This window comes from Macaca nemestrina, chromosome 13, assembly GCF_043159975.1.
Source record: "Macaca nemestrina isolate mMacNem1 chromosome 13, mMacNem.hap1, whole genome shotgun sequence".
In the NCBI taxonomy this organism is placed as follows: domain Eukaryota; kingdom Metazoa; phylum Chordata; class Mammalia; order Primates; family Cercopithecidae; genus Macaca; species Macaca nemestrina.
In genome coordinates, this window is record NC_092137.1 from 6,454,859 (window position 1) to 6,478,260 (window position 23,402).

Consider the following 23,402-nt stretch of genomic DNA (forward strand, 5'->3'; position numbering starts at 1 on the left):
CACAAAATACTAGCAATCCAAATCCAACAGCATACCAAAAAGTTAATTTGCTACAATCAAGTGGGCTTTATCTCTGAGATGCAGAAATGTTCAACATACACAAATCAGTCAATTTGATTCACCACACAAACAGAATTAAGAACAAAAAAAAAATGATCATCTCAATAGATGTAGAAAAAGCTTATTATAAAATTCAACATTCCTTCATAATAGAAACCCTCAACAAACTTGATATCTAAGGAATACTCCTCAAAATTATAAGATTTATCTATGACAAACCAACAGTCAACATCACACTGAACAGAAAAAGGCCGGAAGCATTCCCTCTAAGAACTGGTACAAGACAAGAATGTCCACTCTCATCACTCCTATTCAACAGAATACTAGAATTTTTAGCTGGAGCAATCAGGCAAAAGAAAGAATCAAAGGCATCCAAATAATAGAAAATCGGGAAGTCGAATTATTTGTCTTCATTGACAATATAATTCTCTTTATAGAAAACCCTGAAGATTCTGATAAAAAGTCTCCTAGACCTGATAAATGACTTCAGCAAAATCTCAGAATACAAAATCAACATATAAGAGTAACTAGCATTTTTATACACTGATAACATTCAAGCTGAGAACCAAATCAAAAACTCAATCCCGTTTACCACAGCCACGAAAAATGCCTAGAAATATGTTTAACCAAGGAAATGAAACATTTCTATAAGAAATACTAAACACTGTTGAAATAAATCATAGATGACACAAACAAATGGAAAAGCATCTCAATTCCATGGGCTGTAAGAATCAATACTGTTAAAATGTTTATACTGCCCAAAGCAATCTACAGATTCAACACTATTCCCAACAAATTAACAATATTATTTTTCACAAAATTAGCAAAATCTATTCTAAAATTTATATGGAACCAAAAATATCCCAAATAGGCAAGGCAACCTAAGAAAAAGAATAAAGAGAAAACATCACACTACCCAACATGAAACTATGCTACAAGACTACTATAACTAAAACAACATGGTACTGTCACAAAAATAGACATGTAGATCAATGGGAGCATAGAGACCCCTGAAATAAAGCTGAACACATACATCCAACTGATCTTCAAAAAGCAAACAAAAACAAATAATTGGGAAAGAATATACTATTCAATAAGTGCTGCTGGGAAAACTCGTTAACCGTATGCAGAAGAATAAGACTGGACACGTACCTCTCACCACATACACAAATTAACTCAAAATGGATGAAAAACTTAAATGTCAGACCTAAAACTATACAAATGCTAGATGAAAACCTAGGAATTGCCCTTCTAGACCTTAGCCGAGGGAAAGAATTTATAATGAATTCTCAAAAAGCAAATGCAACAAAATGAAAAATAGACAAATGAGACTTAATCACACTAAAGAGCTTCTTCACAGGAAAAGAAAATATCAACAGAGTAAACAGACAACCTACAGAATGAGAAAAAAAAAATTTACAAACTATGTATCTGGCAAAGGACTAATATCCAGAATCTATAACAACAAATAGCCCCATTAAAAACAAATAACCCAATTATAAAGTAGGCAAAAGGCTGCAATGAGCTATGATCACACCACTGCACTTGGCCTGTATGACAAGAGCAAAACCCCAACTCTAACAATAATAATAATAGTAATAATTTTAAAAGGTGAGCAAGAACATGAACAAAAGAACACATACAAGTAGCCAACAAACATAAAAAGATGCTCGACATCACTAATCAGAAAGATACAAATCAAAACCACAATGAGATACCATCTCACGCCAGTCAGAATGACTATTATTAAAAAGTCAAAAAACAATAGATGCTGGCAAGGCTGCAGAGAAAAGTGAAGGTTTATACACTATTGGTGGGAATGCAAATTAGTTCAGCCCTTGTGGAAAGCAGACTGGAGATTTCTCAAAGAATTAAAAATAGAATTATCATTCCACCCAGCAATCCCATTATTGGGCATATACAAAAAGGAAAATAAATTGTTTTAGCAAAAAGACACCTGCATTTGTATCTTTACTGCAGCACTATTCACAATAGCAAAGACGTATAATAGCAAACCCCGGTGCCCATCAATGGTGGATTGGATAAAGAAAAAATGGTACATATACACCATGGAACACCACACAGCCATAGAAAAGAATGAAACCGTGTCCTTTGCAGTAATGTGGATGCAACGGGAGGCCATTAACCTAAGTGAATCAACAAAGAAACCCAAAACCAAATACTACGTGTTCTCACATATAAGTGGGAGCTAAACGTTGGGTACACTCAGACACAAGGATGAGAACAATAGATACTGAGGACTCCAAAACTGGGAGAGAGGGATGGAAGCATGGGTTGAAAAACTAGTTATCAGGTACAGTGTTCACTAATTGGGTGACGGGATCATTTGAAGTCCAAACCTCAGCATCACCAATATATCCATGTAACAAACCTGAACATGTACTCCTTGAAGCTAAAATTTAAAACTATATATCTGAAGACATTTCAAATTCCAGTTCCGGTGACCTTACTTGTCCTCTTATGTTCCTTACTGCGAATGGCACCACTGTGGGAACTAGAAACCAAGGAGTCACCCATGCCACACTTCCCTTTACCATGTTCCCCATCCCCAATTGTGTGCAACATCCTATAGATTTTCTTTGTCCTAAATATCTTTCTAATCAAAATCCTTCTCTTATGAACAAAAAAAATTTTTAATGATTACTTTATTATAAACTTAATTATGGTCATCATTGAACAGTAAGCAATATATAAACTAATGCATAAATTATTCCAACTTCCTCTACAGCCGCTCTGACTCCTCAAAATGAATGCTGTTTGCTATGATTTTTCCATGAAAATTCAGTGGAATACAAATATCTATTACTATATATTTTTCTGTAAATTGACTCTAGAAACAAATTCAACTATAGCTGTAGAGTTAACTAGATTTTTCTAAAAATATTTTAAATTGAATGTAGCACTCCCAACAGACATGAAAGTAATAGCGCCAGAGTGACCCAACAAAAATGAAGTCCTATAATCAAGATTGTCTTTTGAGAATCATGTCAATTTTGGCTTGGATAAATAAGCAATTTTTATCCGGTTTACCTTCAACCCTGGGATTTAAGTTCCACAACCAGAATAAACTCTCCATGCTGGATTGTGAGATGCTAAGTTGTTTAATGTCTTCATTATTAAAGAATGTGGCAGAGAAGCCGTCTTTAGAGGGTCCACATACCTCAACCACAAAATGGACACATGCTTAGTCTCTGTATGTGACAGGCTCTCACTCAGTCAGGCTTTGGTCAGAATTTTAATCTGCTGAGGAGATTCAGTTAAAGGTATTCTACTCCACTGCTCCCTTCTGCTCCTGTTTATCCTTAGAACAATTTTCCAAATTACTGGGTCTCCGCTTACAAACTTTCAGTAGCTTCCTCTTGCCCTCATGGTAAAGCCCGAGCTCCCTAGACCTTAGAGGGGCACAAAAAGCACTGTCCTGTCTACTCACCTCCTGTCCAGGGTCATCCTCACCTATAGCCTTGGACTCCATGCATAATGAAGACCTGGGAGACACCTGACACCTCGGAGCAAACTTTCTCATCCTACACTCTCTTCCTTGACCACCTTCACCCGGGAACATCTTACTCTTTCTTCAAGTTTAAATATTTGCGTAGTTGAAAAAAGTGGATTATAAAACTACATACTTCATGGATTTTTTAGTTGTTGTTAAAAAGACTTTTAGACACACAGGGAAAAGTCTGAAAATAGATATAATAAAACTGAGTGAGAAATGTCAAAAGGACTTTTCTTTCCATTTTATTACATGTGTTTTCTGCAACGAGTGTGTGTTATATATGTTATGTAATTTTAAGGCTCAATGTAGGTATTTGATTCCTGTGAAAAGCCATCTCTTCTTGATTTCACCCACTCCCAATTTTGATTTTGTGCATTTTCTCTAAACTCCTCACAATTCTCTGAACTCATCCTCTCTTAACAACTATTTTTATTCTCCAGTGGTCTGTCCATAGTCTATCTTGCTGGCAGGACCACACATTCATTTGAAGGTAAGTACTCACCTGTCTTCTACGCAGGAGCTCCGGCATCTAGCACAGTGCCTGGCACAGAGCTCAATAAATGATGAATGAATAGAATCCATGTGTAAGAGGAAACCTGCAGAGAAGCAGGGCCGTCTTAGCAAGAGTGCCTTTTCTGCTCAAATACATGGGTGGGCGGGCACAGGGAAGTGTCCCTGGGCCTCGCTGAGCCTGCTTCCACCCAGACAAGAAATCATCACCATCACCATCTCCAGCACAAACAGGCTGGCACGCTCAGCATGAAAGCTGTCTAGGAAAATTTAAGTAATAGTGGAGTGTGGATAGAGCTTATGAATATTCATGAACCAAGGGTCTTAGCAGCCAAGCTAAGCACAGAATTACAGCAATTATCTGAATGATTTGCACGCACACAAAGCCAGCCTTAAGCAAAATCATTGAGGAGGCTGGAAGTCGACTGGCCCTCTGTCTGGCACCGCCCTGCTTCTTTTCAGTGTGCCCTGCGGGAGCTCATGTGCTCTGCCTGCCCAGGGAATCTTGGTGCCAACCTCCTCCACCCACCCTCCTCCCACCCACCCCAGTGACAGGTCTCATAGGACGTGAGCCTCTTCCTCCAAACTTAATTGTCTCCATTACTTCAGAGTTTAACTAGGTAACTAGCTGACTGGACAAGGCACCTAACAGATTAATGAATGTGGAGGAATGAGTCGGTCTTTCTTTTCTATCAATGTCTATTGTAGATATTTAGTCTTACTTAAAGACCTTTTGTTGTGAGATTCCTTAAGTCAATTTCAGGAACAGGAGGCTATAAATAGACTTTGTAAATAATTTACTAGATGATGAAGTGTGGTAAGAGCTTGATGATGGACTTCAGCATCACAGAACCTGAAAGCAGGAAGGAACTTTATAGGCCATTTAGTTTGGTGTCCCCCACGTTGAGTTTTACATGAAGTTCGGAGATAATTGAGTAATAAACCATTCTATGACTGAAAAAACAGCATATCGTAAATTAAAAATCACTTATGGAAAGAGTATCTCAGAATCTCTATTATGATGTTGTGAATCTCTAAAAGGTGAATGTGGTGTTAATCACTTCCTAATTTTGAGTAGAGAGTCTTTGTCACAAAATAATAATTATTATCTTTAAAATTTTTTTTTTTTTTTTTGAGATGGAGTCTCGTGCTGTCACACAGGCTGGAGTGCAATGGCTCACTCTCGGCTCACTGCAACCTCTGCCTTCTAGGTTTAAGCGATTCTCTTGCCTCAGCCTCCCGAGTAGTTGGCATTACAGGTGCATGCCACCACACCCAGCTAATTCATATTTTTAGTAGAGACGGGGTTTCACCATGTTGGCCAGGATGGTCTCGAACTCTTGACCTCATTATCCACCTGCCTTGGCCTCCCAAAGTGCTGGGATTACAGGTGTGAGCCACGGCGCCTGGCCTACATCTTTTATTCTATAGAACTTTATTTTGGAAATGCCGATCTCCACGCCTTTATTTTTCCGGTGATGAAACATTCCAGAAAAGGAAACTACCTGTTCAAGATTGTGACACACTCACTTCAGAGAGAGTTTAGACTGAACCAAGATGTCCTTGCTGGACTTCCCGTCCCTCTATCCAGCCATCTTTCCTTTGAATGGATTTTATTTTTAAAGAGAGGTTTTAAAACCATAATTTAAAGTGAGTACTTGCACCAGAGACTACTAATTACACTCACAAATCCATTCTCTCCTACTGACGTGGTAGAGTATTTTCATCTGGGCACATGGTCATCACTTCTGAGCCATCTCATTGTTAGATGTGGTCCTGTGATTACATCATGACCAATGAGATGAGAAAGGAAATAACATTGTAATCTGGGGCCACTTTCTTAAGGGGAAAAAGTGCATTCTCCCTTTCCCTTGTCCTTCTGGCTGCTTCCCGGAATGAGGATCTAGTGCTAAGGGCCGGATCCAAATTGGGGCACATGTGTGGAGAACACAGAATAAAGGAAAAAACAAAAACAAAACTAAAGAAAAAACTGGCATCTGAACGGTTCGTGTGAACTGGCTCATTCTGGCTGATTTTAACGAAATTTTATGTGAGAAAGATGAATCCGGGTTAAATCTAGTGGATATACATGCAGAGATTATTTTATTTTATTTTATTTTATTTTATTTTATTTTACTTTAAGTTCTAGGGTACATGTGCATGACGTGCAGGTTCGTTACATACATACACATGTGCCGTGTTGATTTGCTGCACCCATTAACTCGCCATTTACATTAGGTATTTCTCCTAATGCTATCCCTCCCCCATCCCCCCACTCCACGACAGGACCCCATGTGTGATGTTCCCCGCCCTGTGTCCAAGTGTTCTCGTTGTTCAATTCCCACCTATGAGTGAGAACATGCGGTGTTTGGTTTTCTTTCCTTGCGATAGTTTGCTCAAAATGATGGTTTCCAGTTTCATGCATGTCCCTACAAAGGACATGAACTAACCCTTTTTCATGGCTGCATAGTATTCCATGGTGTATATGTGCCACATTTTCTTAATCCAGTCTATCATTGATGGACATTTGGGTTGGTTCTAAGTCTTTGCTGTTGTGAATAGTGCCACAATAAACATATGTGTGCATGTGTCTTTATGGTAGCATGATTTACAGTCCTTTGGGTATATATCCAGTAATGGGATCACTAGGTCAAATGGTATTTCTAGTTCTAGATTCTTGAGGAATCACCACACTGTCTTCCACAATGGTTGAACTAGTTTACACTCCCACGAACAGTATAAAAATCTTCCTATTTCTCCACATCCTCTTTAGCATCTGTTGTTTCCTGACTTTTTGATGATCGTCATTCTAACTGGTGTGAGATGGTATCTCATTGCGGTTTTGATTTGCATTTCTCTGACGCCCAGTGATGATGAACATTTTTTCATGTGTCTGTTGGCTGCATAAATGTCTTCTTTTGAGAAGTGTCTGTTCGTATCCTCTGCCCACTTTTTGTTGGGGTTGTTTGATTTTTTTCTTGTAAATATGTTTAAGTTCTTTGTAGATTCTGGATATTAGCCCTTCATCAGATGGGTAAATGGCAAAAATTTTCTCCCATTCTGTAGGTTGCCTGTTCACTCTGATGGTAGTTTTTTTTTTTTTTTTGCTCTGCAGAAGCTCTTTAGTTTAATTAGATACCATTTGTCTATTGTGGCTTTTGTTGACATTGCTTTTGCTGTTTTAGTCATGAAGTCCTTGCCCATGCCTATGTCCTGAATGGTGTTGCCTAGGTTTTCTTCTAGGGTTTTTATGGTTTTAGGTCTAACATTTAAGTCTTTAATCCATCTTGAATTAATTTTTGTAAAAGGTGTAAGGAAGGGATCCAGTTTCAGCTTTCTACATATGGCTAGCCAGTTTTCCCAGCACCATTTATCAACTAGGGAATCCTTTCCCCATTTCTTGTTTTTGTCAGGTTTGTCAAAGATCAGATGGTTGTAGATGTGTGGTGGTATTTCTGAGGCCAATGTTCTTTTCCATTGGTCTATATCTCTGTTTTGGTAACAGTACCATGCTATTTTGGTTACTGTAGCCTTGTAGTATAGTTTGAAGTCAGGTAGCATGATGCCCCCAGCTTTGTTCCTTTTGCTTAGCATTGTCTTGGCAATGCGGGCTCCTTTTTTGTTTCATGTGAACTTTAAAGTAGTTTTTTCCAATTCTGTGAAGAAAGTCATTGGTAGCTTGATGGGGGTGGCATTGAATCTATGAATTACTTTGAGCTGTATGGCCATTTTCACGAGATTCATCCTTCCTATCCACAAGCATGGAATGTTCTTCCATGTGTTTGTGTCCTCTTTTATTTCATTGAGCAGTGGTTTGTAATTCTCCTTGACGAGGTCCTTCACATCCCTTATATTCCTAGGTATTTTATTCTCTTTGCAGCAATTGTGAATGGGAGTTCACTCATGATTTGGCTCTCTGTTTGTCTGTTATTGGTGTATAGGAATGTTTGTGCTTTTTGCACATTGATTTTGTATCCTGAGACTTTGCTGAAGTTGCTTATCAGCTTAAGGAGATTTTGGGCTGAGACGATGGGGTTTTCTAAATATACAATCATGTCATCTGCAAACAGGGACAATTCGACTTCCTCTTTTCCTAATTGAATACCCTTTATTTCTTTCTCTTGCCTGATTGCCCTGGCCAGAACTTCCAACACTATGTTTAATAGGAGTGGTGAGAGAGGGTACCCCTGTCTCGTGCCAGTTTTCAAAGGGAATGCTTCCAGTTTTTGCCCGTTCAGTATGATACTGGCTGTGGATTTGTCATAAATAACTCTTACTATTTAGAAATACGTTCCATCAATACCCAGTTTATTGAGAGTTTTTGGTATGAAGGGCTGTTGAATTTTGTCAAAGACCTTTTCTGCATTTATTGAGATAATCATGTGGTTTTTGTCTTTGGTTCTGTTTATGTGATGGATTACATTTATCGATTTGCGTATGTTGAATCAGCCTTACTTCCCAGGGATGAAGACAACTTGATCTTGGTGGAAAAGCTTTTTGATGTGCTGCTGGATTCATTTTGCCAGTATTTTATTGAGAATTTTCGCATCGATGTTCATCAGGGATAGTGGTCTAAAATTATCTTTTTTTGTTGTGTCTCTGCCAGGCTTTGGTATCAGGATGATGCTGGCCTCATAAAATGAGTTAGGGAGGATTCCCTCTTTTCCTATTGATTGGAATAGTTTCAGAAGGAATGGTACCAGCTCCTCCTTGTACCTCTGGTAGGGTTCAGCTGTGAATCCATCTGGTCCTGGACTTTTTTTGGTTGGCAGGCTATTAATTATTGCCTCAATTTCAGAGCCTGTTATTGGTCTATTCGGGGGTTCAACTTCATCCTGGTTTAATCTTGGAAGGGTGTATGTGTCCGGGAATTTATCCATTTCTTCTAGATTTTCTACTTTATTTGCATAGAGGTGTTTATAGTATTCTCCGATACTTGTTTGTATTTCTGTGGGATCAGGGGTGATATTCCCTTTATCATTTTATATTGAGACTATCTGATTCTTCTCTCTTTTCTTCTTTATTAGTCTTGCTAGTGGTCTATCAATTTTGTTAATCTTTTCAAAAAACCAACTCCTGGATTCATTGATTTTTTGAAGGGCTTTTTGTGTATCTATCTCCTTCAGTTTTGCTCTGATCTTAGTTATTTCTTGCCTTCTGCTAGCTTTTGAATGTGTTTGCTCTCACTTCTATAGTTCTTTTAATTGTGATGTTAAGGTGTCAATTTTAGATCTTTCCTGCTTTCTCTCATGGGCATTTAGTGCTATAAATTTCCCTCTACACATTGCTTTAAATGTGTCCCAGAGATTCTGGTATGTTGCGTCTTTGATCTCATTGATTTCAAAGAACATCTTTATTTCTGCCTTCATTTAGTTATTTACCCAGTAGTCATTCAGGAGCAGGTCATTCAGTTTCCATGAAGTGCAGTTTTGAGTGAGTTTCTTAATCCTGAGTTCTAATTTGATTGCACTGTGGTCTGAGAGACAGTTGTTGTGATTTCTGTTCTTTTACATTTGCTGAGGAGTGCTTTACTTCCAACTATGTGCTCCATTTTTGAATAAGTGTGATGTGGTGCTGAGAAGAATGTATATTCTGTTGATTTGGGGAGAAGAGTTCTGTAGATGTCTATTAGGTCTGCTTGGTGCAGAGCTGAGTTCAAATCCTGGATATCCTTGCTAACCTTCTGTCTCATCTGTCTGTCTAATATTGACAGTGGGGTGTTAACATCTCCTGTTATTATTGTGTGGGAGTCTAAGTCTCTTTGTAGGTCTCTAAGGACTTGCTGTATGAATCTGGGTGCTCCTGTATTGAGTGCATATATATTTAGGATAGTTAGCTCTTCTTGTTGAATTGATCCCTTTACCATTATATAGTGCCCTTTGTCTCTTTTGATCTTTGTTGGTTTAAAGTCTGTTTTATCAGAGACTAGGATTGCAACCCCTGCTTTTTTTTTTTTTTTTTTTCTTTCTTTCCATTTGCTTGGTAGATCTTCCTCCATTCCTTTATTTTGAAGCTATGTGTGTCTCTGCACATGAGCTGTGTCTCCTGAATACAGCACACTGATGGGTCTTGACTCTTTATCCAATTTGCCAGTCTGTGTCTTTTATTGGGGAATTTAGCCCATTTACACTTAAGATTAATATTGTTATATGTGAATTTGATCCTATCATTATGATGTTAGCTGGTTATTTTGCCCATTAGTTGATGCAGTATCTTCCTAGCATTGATGGTCTTTACAATTTGGTATGTTTTTGCAGTGGCTGGTACCAGTTGTTCCTTTCCATGTTTAGTGCTTCCTTCAGGAGCTCTGGCAAGGAAGGCCTGGTGGTGACAAAATCTCTCAGCATTTGCTTTTCTGTAAAAGATTTTATTTCTCCTTCACTTATGAGGTTTAGTTTGGCTGGATATGAAATTCTGGCTTGAAAATTCTTTTCTTTAAGAATGTTGAATATTGGTCCCCACTCTCTTCTGGCTTGTAGAGTTTCTGCTAAGAGACCTGTTGTTAGTCTGATGGGCTTCCCTTTGTGGGTAACCTGACCTTTCTCTCTGGCTGCCCTTAACATTTTTTCCTTTGTTTCAACCTTGGTGAATCTGACAATTATGTGTCTTGGGGTTGCTCTCCTCAAGCAGTATCTTTGTGGTGTTCTCTGTATTTCCTGAAATTGAACGTCAGCCTGCCTTGCTAGGTTGGGGAAGTTCTCCTGGATAATATTATGAAGAATGTTTTCCAGCTTGATTCCATTCTTTCTGTCACTTTCAGATACACCAGTCAAACGTAGATTTGGTTGTTTCACATCGTCCCATATTTATTGGAGGCTTTGTTTGTTTCTTTCTCCTCTTTTTTCTCTAAATTTCTCTTCTCACTTCATTTCATTAATTTGATCTTCAGTCACTGATACCCTTTCTTCTACTTGATCAAATAGGCTACTGAAGCTTGTGCACATATCATGTAGTTCTTGTGCCATGGTTTTCAGCTCCATCAGGTCATTTACAGTCTTCTCTACACTGTTTATTCTAGTTAGCCATTTGTCTAATCTTTTTTCAAGATTTTTAGCTTCCTTGTGATGGGTTCAAATATTCTCCTTTAGCTCGAAGTTTGTTATTACCGACTTTCTGAAGCCTACTTCTGTCAACTCGTCAAAGTCATTCTCTGTCCAGCTTTGTTCCATTGCTGGTGAGGAGCTGCGTTCCTTTGGAGGAGAAAGGGCACTCTGGTTTTTAGAATTTTCAGCTTTTCTGCTCTGGTTTCTCCCCATCTTTGTGATTTTATCTACCTTTGGTCTTCAATGATGGTGACCTACAGGTGGGGTTTTGGTGTGGACATCCTTTTTGTTGATGTTGATGCTATTCCTTTCTGTTTGTTAGTTTTCTTTCTAACAGTCAGGTCCCTCAGCTGTAGGTCGGTTGGAGTTTACTGGAGGTCCAATTCAGACCCTGTTTGCCTGGGTATCACCAGCAGAGGCTGCAGAACAGCAAATATTGCAGAACAGCAAATATTGCTGCCTGATCCTTCCTTCCACTGGAAGCTTCCTCTCAGAGGGACACTTGCCTGTATGAGGCATCAGTCCGTCCCTACTGGGAGGTGTCTCCAACTTAGGCTACACAAGGGTCAGGGACCGACTTGAGGTGGAAGTCGGTCCGTTCTCAGAGCTTAGACACCATGCTGGGAGAACCACTGCTCTCTTCAGAGCTGTCAGACAGGGACGTTTCACACATAGAGATTTTTTAAAAATGGAGAAAACATTGAAAAGTTTTCTATGATAATCTGTTGTTTCACATGGTCCCAAGCTAACCATGATCACTGAGTTATAAGAGTTGAGGTAGGCAGAATCAGAGACCATCACAGAAGACAAAGCAGTCTGTGGACTCAAGAATTGCAGTTATATAGAGCAATAGGTTTTGATTACAATTACTTACACATTGGAACTGCCAGAAGGACACTTCCAGAAGCTTACAATTCATGGTTGAATTGTGCCCATCCCACCAATTTTATTTATATATATATATATATATATAGTTATTTAATTATATATAATTAAATAATATAAATAAATATTTTATTTATATATATTTTTTAGATATATATATATATATATATAAAATTGGTGGGAAGGGCACAATTCAACCATGCATTGCATATGTATATGTGTATGTGTGTGTGTGTGTGTGTGTGTGTGTGTGTGTGTGTGTATGTCCTAATCCCCAGTATCTCAGAATGTGACCATAAATGGGTTTATGCAGATAAAATTAGTTAAGATGAGATTATACCTGTGTAAAACAGACACCTAATCCAATATGACAGGGGTGCCTATGAAAGGAGGATATTTGACACCAATCACAGACCCACACAGGGGGAGACTGCCCTGAGAAGATTGGAAAGAGGTTACCACCAACCAAGGATAGGTTACCACAAACCAGGAGAGAGGCCCAGAAGACATCCTTCCCCAACACCTTCACAGGGAGCACAGCCCTGGCGACACCCTGGTCTTCGACTTCTGACCTCCAGAAATGTGAGATGATCAATTTCTGTTGCTTTAAGCCAGAAATTTGGAGGTAGTTTGGTATAGGAGCTTTAGAGAACACACACATCTGCTAAGTTTTTGAGAAAATCGTATGTTAAAGAAATTACAGCCCAATTTTGAAAAGCCTGTGAGTATTTGGCCCTAATGTCACCTCCAAGCCTTTGTGTAACAGCAGTGGACAGGGAGTCCATGCAGTCACTCAACAGAGCATCCTCTCCAAGCAGAAGAAAACAGATAGTGAGGAACTTCCCCAAAGGAAAGGCTGGGGCCACAGAGGATAAGAGTGGGTCAGCTCCTTCCAGAGAAGTCCTGGCAGCTGGCAGATGAGTTCCATGAAGAGCTTCCTGCACTGTGTGGTCAGGGATGTCTTACAAGGGTTAGGGTGTTAGGCAGTTCTTGTGGTTGCTCTAAAGAAATACCTGAGACTGGGTAATTTATAAAAAAAAATAAGGGGAGGTTTTATTGGCTCATGGTTCTTTAGGTTGCACAGGAAGCTTGGCACCAGCATCTGCTCAGCTTCTGGGGAGGCGTCGGGAAGCTACAATCATAGCAGGAGGTGAAGGAGGAGTAGGAATGTCACCTGGAGAGAGGGAGAAGGGGGAGAGGTGCCACACACTTTTTAACAACCAGATCTCATAAGAAGTCACTCACTATGGCAAGGACTGCACCAGGCCATGAGGGATCCAATCCCATGACCCAAACACCCCCCACCAGGCCTCACCACAAACATTGGAAATTACATCTCAACATGATATTTGGGTGGGACAAATATCCAAACCACATCAGTGGCCATAAACTCAAGGTTTGGCGTCTACAACTGATTGGACACCAAAAATTAAAGGACTTATCAGAACCAGTCTTATAAGGCAGGTGTGGTTCCTTGCTATGAAAAGTGCCTATTATGTGTTTTTTCAAACTTCTCTTTTGTAAACGATACTTTATAGAGTGGCTGTCCCTTTGCTCACATGTCAGATGTGCTTGGAGATCAGGGTGTGAACAGTTTATTACTTATAGCTTAGTTTGTAGCTGCTGAGCTGTGAGAAGTCACATTCACATTTGAAGCCAAGGGCTGCCCATCAACCAGAGATCCTGGAATTGGTTGTCAAGGAAATAACTTAGTGACTGAGATAATGGGTATGTACTGAGTGGAAGTGTGAGTACAGACATTTGGGTGACCAAAGGAGTAGAGCATGGTAGGCACTTCATGTAGTTTCCTGAAATCCATCTAAATAAATAAAGGATTCCATTTAAGGGCTCAATATGGCTGTGTGACTTAATTCTGGACAATGAGACATAAGCAGAAGAAACATATGGAGCTTCCAGATCCTTCCCTCCTTTATGTATTTCCCATACTGTTCACTGCCCTACGAATAGGCTGGAAAATGCTGACTCAGTCAGCTTGTAGGATGAAATAGAAATCAAGTGTGGAGACTGGCAAATCAACACAAAATAAAACATTCTTTTCCAAAGCAACATTTCAGGGGAGAGAAGATGTCAAGTGGCTCAGAGAGGTTGAACAGATTGTCCAAGGGCAACCAGCAGAGTCATACCCCGAGGTTGGTCTCAGTTTTTCTTCTCTTATTGATTCTCTTTTCACTACACAAACGAGCCACTCAATATAAAAGTCAACAACTACTAAAAGAACATTTAAGTGTGTATGCTAATATTTAAGTATAGTGGTCTTTGAGATAAAATATAGGTAGACATATGTATGAGTCAGGGTTCTCTAGAGGGACAGAACTAATTATACAAATAAAGGGGAGTTTATTAAGTATTAACTCACACAATCACAAGGTTCCACAATAGGCCATCTGCAAGCTGAGGAGCAAGGAGAGTCAGGCTAAGTTCCAAAACTGAAGAACTCGGAATCCAATGCTCGATTGCAGGAGGCATCCAGCACAGGAGAAAGATGGAAACTGGGAGGTTGGCCAGTCTCATCTTTTCACATTTTTCTGCCTTCTTTGTATTCTAGCTGTGCTGGCAGCTGATTAGATGGTACCCACCCAGATTAAGGGTGGGTCTACCTTTCCCAGCCCACTGACTCAAATGTGAATCTCTTTTGCCAGCACCCTCACAGACACACTTAGGATCAATACTTTGCATCGTTCAATCCGATCAAGTTAACACTCAGTATTAACCATCACAACATATGACTGGCTAGAGGTTGCTGTTTTTTTAACATACAGAAAATGTATACACATCAATATAGAAAACACTAGGTAAATATTAGTAGAAAATAAACATACCCAAGTAGAAAATTAATAAAGAAGAAATACAAATAATCACTAAATCTATGAAAATATAAAAATCCATAAACACAAAGATATATTAATTTTATTGCTTATTATATTGGCAAATGAATCGGAAATCATCTAAATGTCACAAAAGCAATAGTTAAATAATTTCTGATTCATGGATGAATGAAGCAATATTTAACCATTAAAGTTAGGATTTTAAAGTTAAACTAATAGCATGGAGAATCATTTATTTTACAGTTTTAAATGAAGAAGCTGAAAAACGATATGGGTTGAGTATGATATGAAGCATCTTTTCTTTTTTTTTTTTTTTAGAACTGGAGTTTCGCTCATGTTGCCCAGGCTGGAGTGCAGTGGCGCGATCTCAGCTCACCGCAGCCTCTGCCTCCCGGCTTCAAGCGATTCTCCTGCCTCAGCCTCCTGAGTAGCTGGGATTACAGGCATGTGCCACCACACCGGGCTAATTTTGTATTTTTAGTAGAGACGGGGTTTCTCCATGTTGGTCAGGCTGGTCTCAAACTCCTGACCTCAGATGAACTGCCCACCTCGGCCTCCCAGATATGAAGCATTTTTAAACATCATGGAATAAAAGACCTGAAGGAAAATGTTCCAAATATTTTAGGTCTCTTGATGGTGTTCTTTAAAGAAGTTTTTATTTACACTTGTCTGTGCTTTCCTACATTGGCTGTAATAATACATAATAGATTTGTAGCCGGAAAAACAATGTTTGAACTCACAAATACCTCCAAATTCAGAGCAAAGGGCATGCCACCCTGACACCTGGCGTTTTCACAATGTCTCCCATATGCTTTTCTCAGACATGTGGCTGCCTCTTCCAGAACTTCCACTCCCGTGATAATCGTACAATATTTGACTTCCACTCCCCTGCTAATTGTACTATACCTAATCCTCACACACTCTGATCTGGCCATTTTCTCTTCAGTACCTGACTTATCTTCCCTCCTCCTCCACTGAGCCAAGCACTTAAAGGCTCAAGGTTGCTGGGAAGGAAAAGGATCCTGTTACGTATGGAAGACACACGCTAATAGTGCCAGCAGTGTGGAGTGGGGACCAGTGGCCCTCAGCAAGCTGGCTATAGACAGTTCTCAAGGCAGTAAGTAAAGAAGCAGAATTGGCAGAATAATGTTCGGCTTCTTGAGTATAATGAGCATGATGGTGACGACGTTGTTGATGATAACGATGATGATGATCACAGGGCTTGTATTTTGTCAGTGGTGTTCAAAGTTTTAATTTGCTAATATTTTACTGTGATTGTATTTTACAAAAGTAACTTCCATACAGATTGGAAATAAAAATAATAATAAACAAAAAAAAACCTAAAACATACAAGCATCTGGTTCGTCACCACAGATTCTCTGAGAAGCACAGTGTGAGAGCTGCGTCCTTGTGGGCACAGAGGCAGTGAGTTCTTGTGATCAGATCCTGGGTTGCTGCAGAGGGAATGCCAGCAAAGGAGGGATGGAGAAACAAGTAGAAGGTAGCTTTCTCCCAGGATCACCTGGGAGAAAGAGAAAAGGAATTCTGAATGGTGACTCCTGCGTGTTCAGAAAAATCCATCAGAATAAAAGCCCATCAGTGACCAAGGGGTTCTTTTTCCTGGCTTGTCCAATCATGTCTTTGTAAAACTGCTCTCTGCCCTTGCTGTGAAACAGTGAAGTGAAGACCCAGATGTGCCGGGAGATCAGGTTACCCTTCTCAGAGTCCCCTCCCACCCGCTATACACATCTACCCTCCGGAAGAGTGATACCGGATGTCATTTGGGGGAAAATGCATGAACGAGTTTACATTTGTGGCCTTAGGGCACTGGCAGAGTAGGTGTTCCCCAAACATTTGTTAAAGAGAATCTTGTGTTTTTGTAAAAACAAGAAAAACCACCACTCTCAATGTGCCCACCTCAATTTCCTTGCACTGCATAAGGGTTCAGCTAAAATAGAAGGATAATGTTTCCAAACTAGACTAAGGAAGCTGATAAATTTGATCTTGGTGAACAAGAGGGAAATCTTCAGTTCTTACAATAGAATCTTCTTCCAGGCCCTGAGATTGGAGTAATCCCCATGCTTTGTCACAGGATTAGATGTGAAATCACATCATTTGCTTCCTTCAAAGTTTCCAAGCATCTTAGTTCTCACTTTTATTACCTGCTCTTATCAATCAAGAACTACTACAATGCTTTTCACATTTTTCTTTCATGCTGTGACTTTATTTAAAACAGGGAACTTTTTGTACACCTGGAAACTGTCTAGCAAAGGATAGACACTTCAGAAGACACACACACACAAGTTGGGTAGTAGTGGCTCTGATTTCTAGAAATACAAAGAAAACTGTACTCACAAAGAGATCCTTATAGCTGGTTCCTTCCATTCATGAGAGGATAAAGTTAATGAGCCCAAGGTCAGGGGATCAATCACCATATGAACCACTTAAGTCTGGGCTGGGGCAGAACTTTGTCCCCCAGCAAAAAGCTGCACCCTGTCATCACCATCTTGTAAATGTCAGGCACCAGTCGCAAATGGAACTGGAACAGAAAATGTGGACAGTGTCAAAGTTTCCAACCAACGATTGCAAAACAACTAGAAAATTATAACCATCATCATCACACTTCCTCACAATTATAAGATGTTCTGACATGTAAAATATGTTTGTACATATTTCTGTATTCACTTTCAAATATTGTTGATCCCATCGGCCACCTAAGGAAGTAAGTGATGTGCTGTTTAATTTTAGAGATGAAGAAATTGAGACAAAAAATGTTACTCAAGCAATGAGTGGCAGATCCAGGACTCCAGCCAGATGTTGACAAATACTGCCTGAAAACCAAAATTTAGTAATGGGGAAAAGGTGAAATTTTCTTTGTACATAAAAGAAGATCTTTTCTCTTTCTTACAGTTTTACCAAAGGCAAGGGTATACCATTATCACAGAACTTAAGAGTAAAATAAAGTTGATATAAGTCCTTCGCACTAGGTGAACATTGTCTCAGGAAGTGATTGACTGGGAGGGTTGTAGCTCTGGGCTTAGAAGGAATGTGAATTCTGCTTCTCCAAAAGCAGATAAGAGCATCTGTGACTCCTCTGCTTGGCATCACAGAACCTCAGGACCTGAAAGAGAAGGACCTGGAGGAGTCATTCTTCTTAGCTGCTTCTCCCCGTAGAAGAAATGAGAGTTCCGTTTCTAATATCCCGGTTCTCTGGAAGCCGACTTTGAGCCAGGGTTTGGCATAAAGATATTTATTAGGGATCAACACCTGTGGGAAGAAGCAGGAAGGAACAGAACCGGCCTGGGAAAAAGGCAACACCATTTTGCAGGCCGAAAGGAGCCATGGCCAGTCCCACAGGAGCTCCAGAAAGGAATATTGCCCATGGCAAAGGTCCCCATTGTGCAGAATGTCTGGGCCTTTACCCCAACCTTGTTCTCCTGGCCTCGGGTTGCCCTGGGAAAGTTGTAACCCCAGGCCAGGTGGCTCTCCTCAGCTGGGGGCAGAACTTACAGGAGCAGAGAGCTGGGGGCCTTGGGCTGACCCCACTACTGGGCATGGCAGCAGGCCCTCCCTGGGGGTGGGATCTAGACATTGTGTCTATAGGTCTAATTGGATCCACCCCATTGGTGAGGGATAACAGAGGTACACGGCAAGGAAATATCCACATTCATCTAGGAATGGCCCATAAATACCGAACTAACTTAATTCACAGAAAGATAAAATCTAGATATAGAACCCCAGAGTAACAAACAAGAATAGTCATGAAGATTTAGTAGCCTCAGACGGAAGGCCAGGAAATCAGAGCTGCAGCCAAGCCTTCTTGACTATGGTAGCCAGAAAGAGGTGCCACATGGACACTCCCAGCTTATTCTCAGTACAAAGATAGAAGCATATTTGTGAAAATAAGCCTAATTTCTAAGCCCAGCTTTCACTGGGGCAAAACTGTCAATATACTTCCTGCTGTAATTGGGACTGTCTAGGAACACAGGGGCTAAATCTCATAATGGAAGACCTAGATCGAACTTGTCCAACCTGTAGCCCAGAATAGCTTGGAATGTGGCCTAACACAAATCTGTAAACTTTCTTAAAACATTATGAGACTCTCTCTTTTTTTTTTTTTTTGAAAGAGTCTTGCTCTGTGGCCAGGCTAGAGTGCAGTGGCACCATCTCAGCTCACTGCAACCTCCGTCTCCTGGGTTTAAGCAATTCCCCTGCCTCAGCCTCCCAAGTAGCTGGGATTACAGGCACGTGCCACCACACCCAGCTAATTGTGTGTATTTTAGTAGAGACAGGGTTTCACCCTGTTGGCCAAGATGGTCTTGATGTCCTGACTTCGTGATGCTCCCACCTCGGCCTCTCAAAGTGTTGGGATTACAGGCGTGAGCCACCATGCCCGGCCACATTATGAGAATCTTTTGCAATTTTTTTTTTTAGCTTATCAGCTATTGTTAGTGGTGGTGTATTTTATGTGTGGCTCAAGGCAATTCTTCTTCTTCCAACGTGGCCCAGGGAAGCCAAAAGATTGGACACCCCTGGCCTACATGATAGAACCTGGAGGACACCAACCCGAAGTGGAACCTGATGTTTTCTCTAAACCAGCAGAGAAGACCACTATCACATTCTCCTGCTGGATGTAAAGCTTCCTGAGTTCACCATACACATTCATGGTATATTTTATCTTTGAATGAAATAACAAATTACATTTTTCCTACTATACAAAAGAGAATTACATCAAGTTCTAGATGTGTATTTATTACAAGGTTATTTTTCACAGATTGCAACAAGTAGAGTGTACAATGCTTGGTAAGTTTCTGTGAGAGACCTCTGCCCATTGTGACATCAGCTTGCTATTTAATGTCATTTATAAAGAAAAAGTAGAATCCACCCATTGAACACACACAAAATAAGGTCACCATACTGAGCTTCACTACAGTCTAATTTTCCCTTATTATGATCTCTATCATTTCTGTCCTCAGAGAAATTGCAAATGTGTTCGAAATTTCCTCCATCCCCTTCATGAAAACCATGCTATGCTGGGGAAAATCCCAGGCCCACTATTCTAGCCACTGATTAAGGAAGCAGAGCATCTAGATTATCTAGGTTTTGTGAGAATTCACTTCACTAGCACAAAGAGAACTGGAAACACAAATGTAAAAGCCGACATCGAGGTGAGAAAAGGTCAATGCATCTCTACATTGTTTCAAGCAAAAGATAAACGGTCAAAGAAATAACCCCTTTAACAGGTCTCTTGGTTTCTTTGGATCCTGAAATTTCAACACTTTTCTAATTCGAAAAAAAGATACGTAAATTTACGCCTACTTTATACTAATGGGTCACCCTTGGTTTTGTAATCATGTACAAATCCACACAGCACAGGCAAACAGAAAATGTGCTGCCATGGCATGACCACTCATCAGATGCCCTTCAAAATGCATCAGTTCACTTGGTCGGTGTCCTTGAAAAAGGATTTCATTTCAGTTGTTCCAATTCTCTATTAATCAAACTTTCGATTCTTGTTTACATTTTAAGTAAAATTTTTCTACAGAAAACCCATATGCCAACAGCCTGATACACACATACTGTTCATCCAGGTTATTTATATTCAGCTAACAGATAGACAGTACCTTCTATGAACTAAGTACCATGACAAGAGCTTTACAGGCATCAGTATGAGGACTCACCAATGAGACCTCATTTTGCAACAAATAAAAAAAAATGAAGATGAACGTGCCTCATGAAATCTTAGTTCATTGTGATACCTCCTTATTCGTACACATGAGGCTTAGATCAGAACAATACATGTTGGTCTGTGTTTTTACTAGTCTCAGAAATACCTTCTTCCATTGTAGAATCCTACAGTTCTCTTCTATTTGCAGTCCTCTCCCTTTGCCATAACAACTGCCAGCACATATGGTTGCCATGGCAAGCAGAGGAGGCATTATTAAGAAAGATAAGAGCTAAGACCTTACCTTATAATTCAACCTTGGTAGTTTATTTTTTCTCTTGAGTTCTTCATATTTTATGACCTACTTCATTTGCCCATGAACTCCAAATGCTTTCCAGATGCATCTGGACTTTATCAGATAACTGGGCAACAAAGGTACTCTTGGCTTTTTCCTGGTATTCAGCAGCAAAAGAGAAAACAAGCACCAATACTACAGAATCTCCAGGCCAACTACGAAAATGGCATGTAAAATTATTGTAAGACAAAAGAGTTAGATATTTAGCACAACCGGCTCTCTAAAAGGTTAGAAAAGAGTTTAAGAATGGAAAAACAAATAATAAAACTACAAGTATTAAGAAAGATTTAACTCCAGACTTAAATAAGGAATTCCAAATTGCTCCCCAAATTCCAATGAAAAGCACTCCGACCATTTGAATATGTCAGTTGTCAGCTCTTTTAATGAAATAAAATAGCAACCATACAGCAAGGCTGGTACTGCAGCATCCGCCTTACCGGTAAAAAAACTGCAGTTCAGAATCATCGAATTCCTTGCCCAGGATTGTCCCATGTAACAAACAACAGATGCAGCTCTTTTGACCTCGAGTCTGGCACACTTCACAGCATTTTATGCTGCCTCAGCAGTATTTTTCTTCATAGATTAATTATTTCCATTTGGTACAAGGTGGTCTTTTGCCAGTTTGAATGGCATGAACAATATTTTCTGTTGCAAAACCGTCCCTGGGGAGGCTTCCTCAATGCGGAGCTGTGATTTTGCACTCCCCATCCACGCTCCTCTGAGTGCAGCCCGAAGGCACCCTTAGCCTCGCACATTTCCCTGAAAGTGAGAAGTTGTTCTTAGGTTTCCTGCACATCATAAACACCTGTGAAGGTCTGAAAATGGCGACTTCTTAGTCTTAACCTCTGAGATTAAAATTTAATTGGTCCAGAGTGTAACTTGGGCCTCAGGCTCCTTAAAAGCTCACCAGGTAATTTTGTTATGAGGCAAAGTTATAGAGCCACAGATCTAAAACTTTAAAGAAACCTTCGGTTGTGTAATAGGTACCTTTAGAGTGAGCAATGCATTAAAATCACTTGGACAGACAGTAAAATACATATTTCCAGGTCCTATCCTGGAAATACAAGGGTTGGAATCATGGGTAGAAATCCCATGATTCTGATATAGTCAACAATTGGCATTTTGCAAACTGCTGAGTTTAGACGCCTAAAACATGGACAGATTAGAGAAATGGGCTATTGCAAACTTTGGGAATCACCGGAATCCTCTTTTAACTATCAGACCCTCTAAGGAGGCTTATTTCTGAAACGTAGTACCAATTATACATCATTCAGTCATCATGATTTAGCAGCTCTTACAGAAAGAAAACACACGGAATGCCCACCTGACTGTGTGATGAGAAATGTCCTGTTACGGCAGCTGCCAGGCTGTGAAGCCTGGGTTCATTCAACTCTGGAAATCTGAAACAGAAGATAATAATTACATTTTAAAAAATCCACATGAGTACCATTCAGGACATAGGTATGGGCAAAGGCTTCATGACTAAAATAGCAAAAGCAATGGCAACAAAAGCCAAAATTGACAAGCAGGATCTAATGAAACTAAAGAGCTTCTGCACAGCAAAAGAAACTATCATCAGAGTGAACAGGCAACCTACAGAATGGGAGAAAATTTTTGCAACCTACCCATCTGACAAAGGGTTAATATCCAGGATCTACAAAGAACATAAACACATTTACAAGAAAAAAACAACCTCATTGAAAAGTGGTCAAAGGATATGAATAGATACTTCTCAAAAGAAGACATTTATGCAGCCAACAAACATATGAAAAAAAGCTCATCCCACTGGTCATTAGAGAAATGCAAATCAAAACCACAATGAGATACCATCTGATGCCAGTTAGAACTGAGATCATTAAAAAGTCAGGAAACAACAGATGCTGGAGAGGATGTGGTGAAGTAGGAACGCTTTTACACTGTTGGTGGGAGTGTAAATTAGTTCAACCATTTTGGAGACAGTGTGGTGATTCCTCAGGAATCTAGAACCAGAAATACCATTTGACCCAGCAATCCCATTACTAGGCATAGATATACCCAAAAGATTATAAATTATTCTACTATAAAGACAAATACACACACACGTTTATTGCAGCACTGTTCATGATAGCAAAGACTTGGAACCAACTGAAATGCCAATTAATGATAGTCTAGTCTGGATAAAGAAAATGTGGCACATATACACCATGGGATACTATGCAGCCATAAAAAAGGATGAGTTCTTGTCCTTTGGAGTGACATGGATGAAGCCGGAAAACATCATTCTGAGCAAACTAATACAAGAACAGAAAACCAAACACTGTATGTTCTCACTCATAAGTGGGAGTCGAACTATGAGAACACATGAATTTAGGGAGGGGAACATCACACACTGGGGCCTGTCAGGGGGTAGGGAGTAAGGGGAGGGATAGCATTAGGAGAAATGCCTAATGTAAATGACAGGTTGATGGATGCAGCAAACCACCATGACACATGTATACATATGTAACAAACCTGCACGTTCTGCAAACGTATCCCAGAACTT

The 23,402-nt window shown here is 39.9% G+C and overlaps 1 long non-coding RNA gene across 2 annotated transcripts in view; it reads right to left on the reverse strand.

The window, feature by feature from the left end:
• LOC105486555 (uncharacterized) overlaps window positions 1–20,742 on the reverse strand; it is a 39,730-nt gene extending 18,988 nt beyond the window's left edge. For both annotated transcript variants that reach the window (XR_011612197.1, XR_011612198.1), the window contains exons 1-2: window positions 20,696–20,742; window positions 17,217–17,400 (exon numbers count right to left, since the gene is read on the reverse strand). This is a non-coding gene — a long non-coding RNA (uncharacterized lncRNA). The remainder of the gene's footprint in view (window positions 1–17,216; window positions 17,401–20,695) is intronic.
• Between the last annotated feature and the right edge of the window lie 2,660 nt (window positions 20,743–23,402).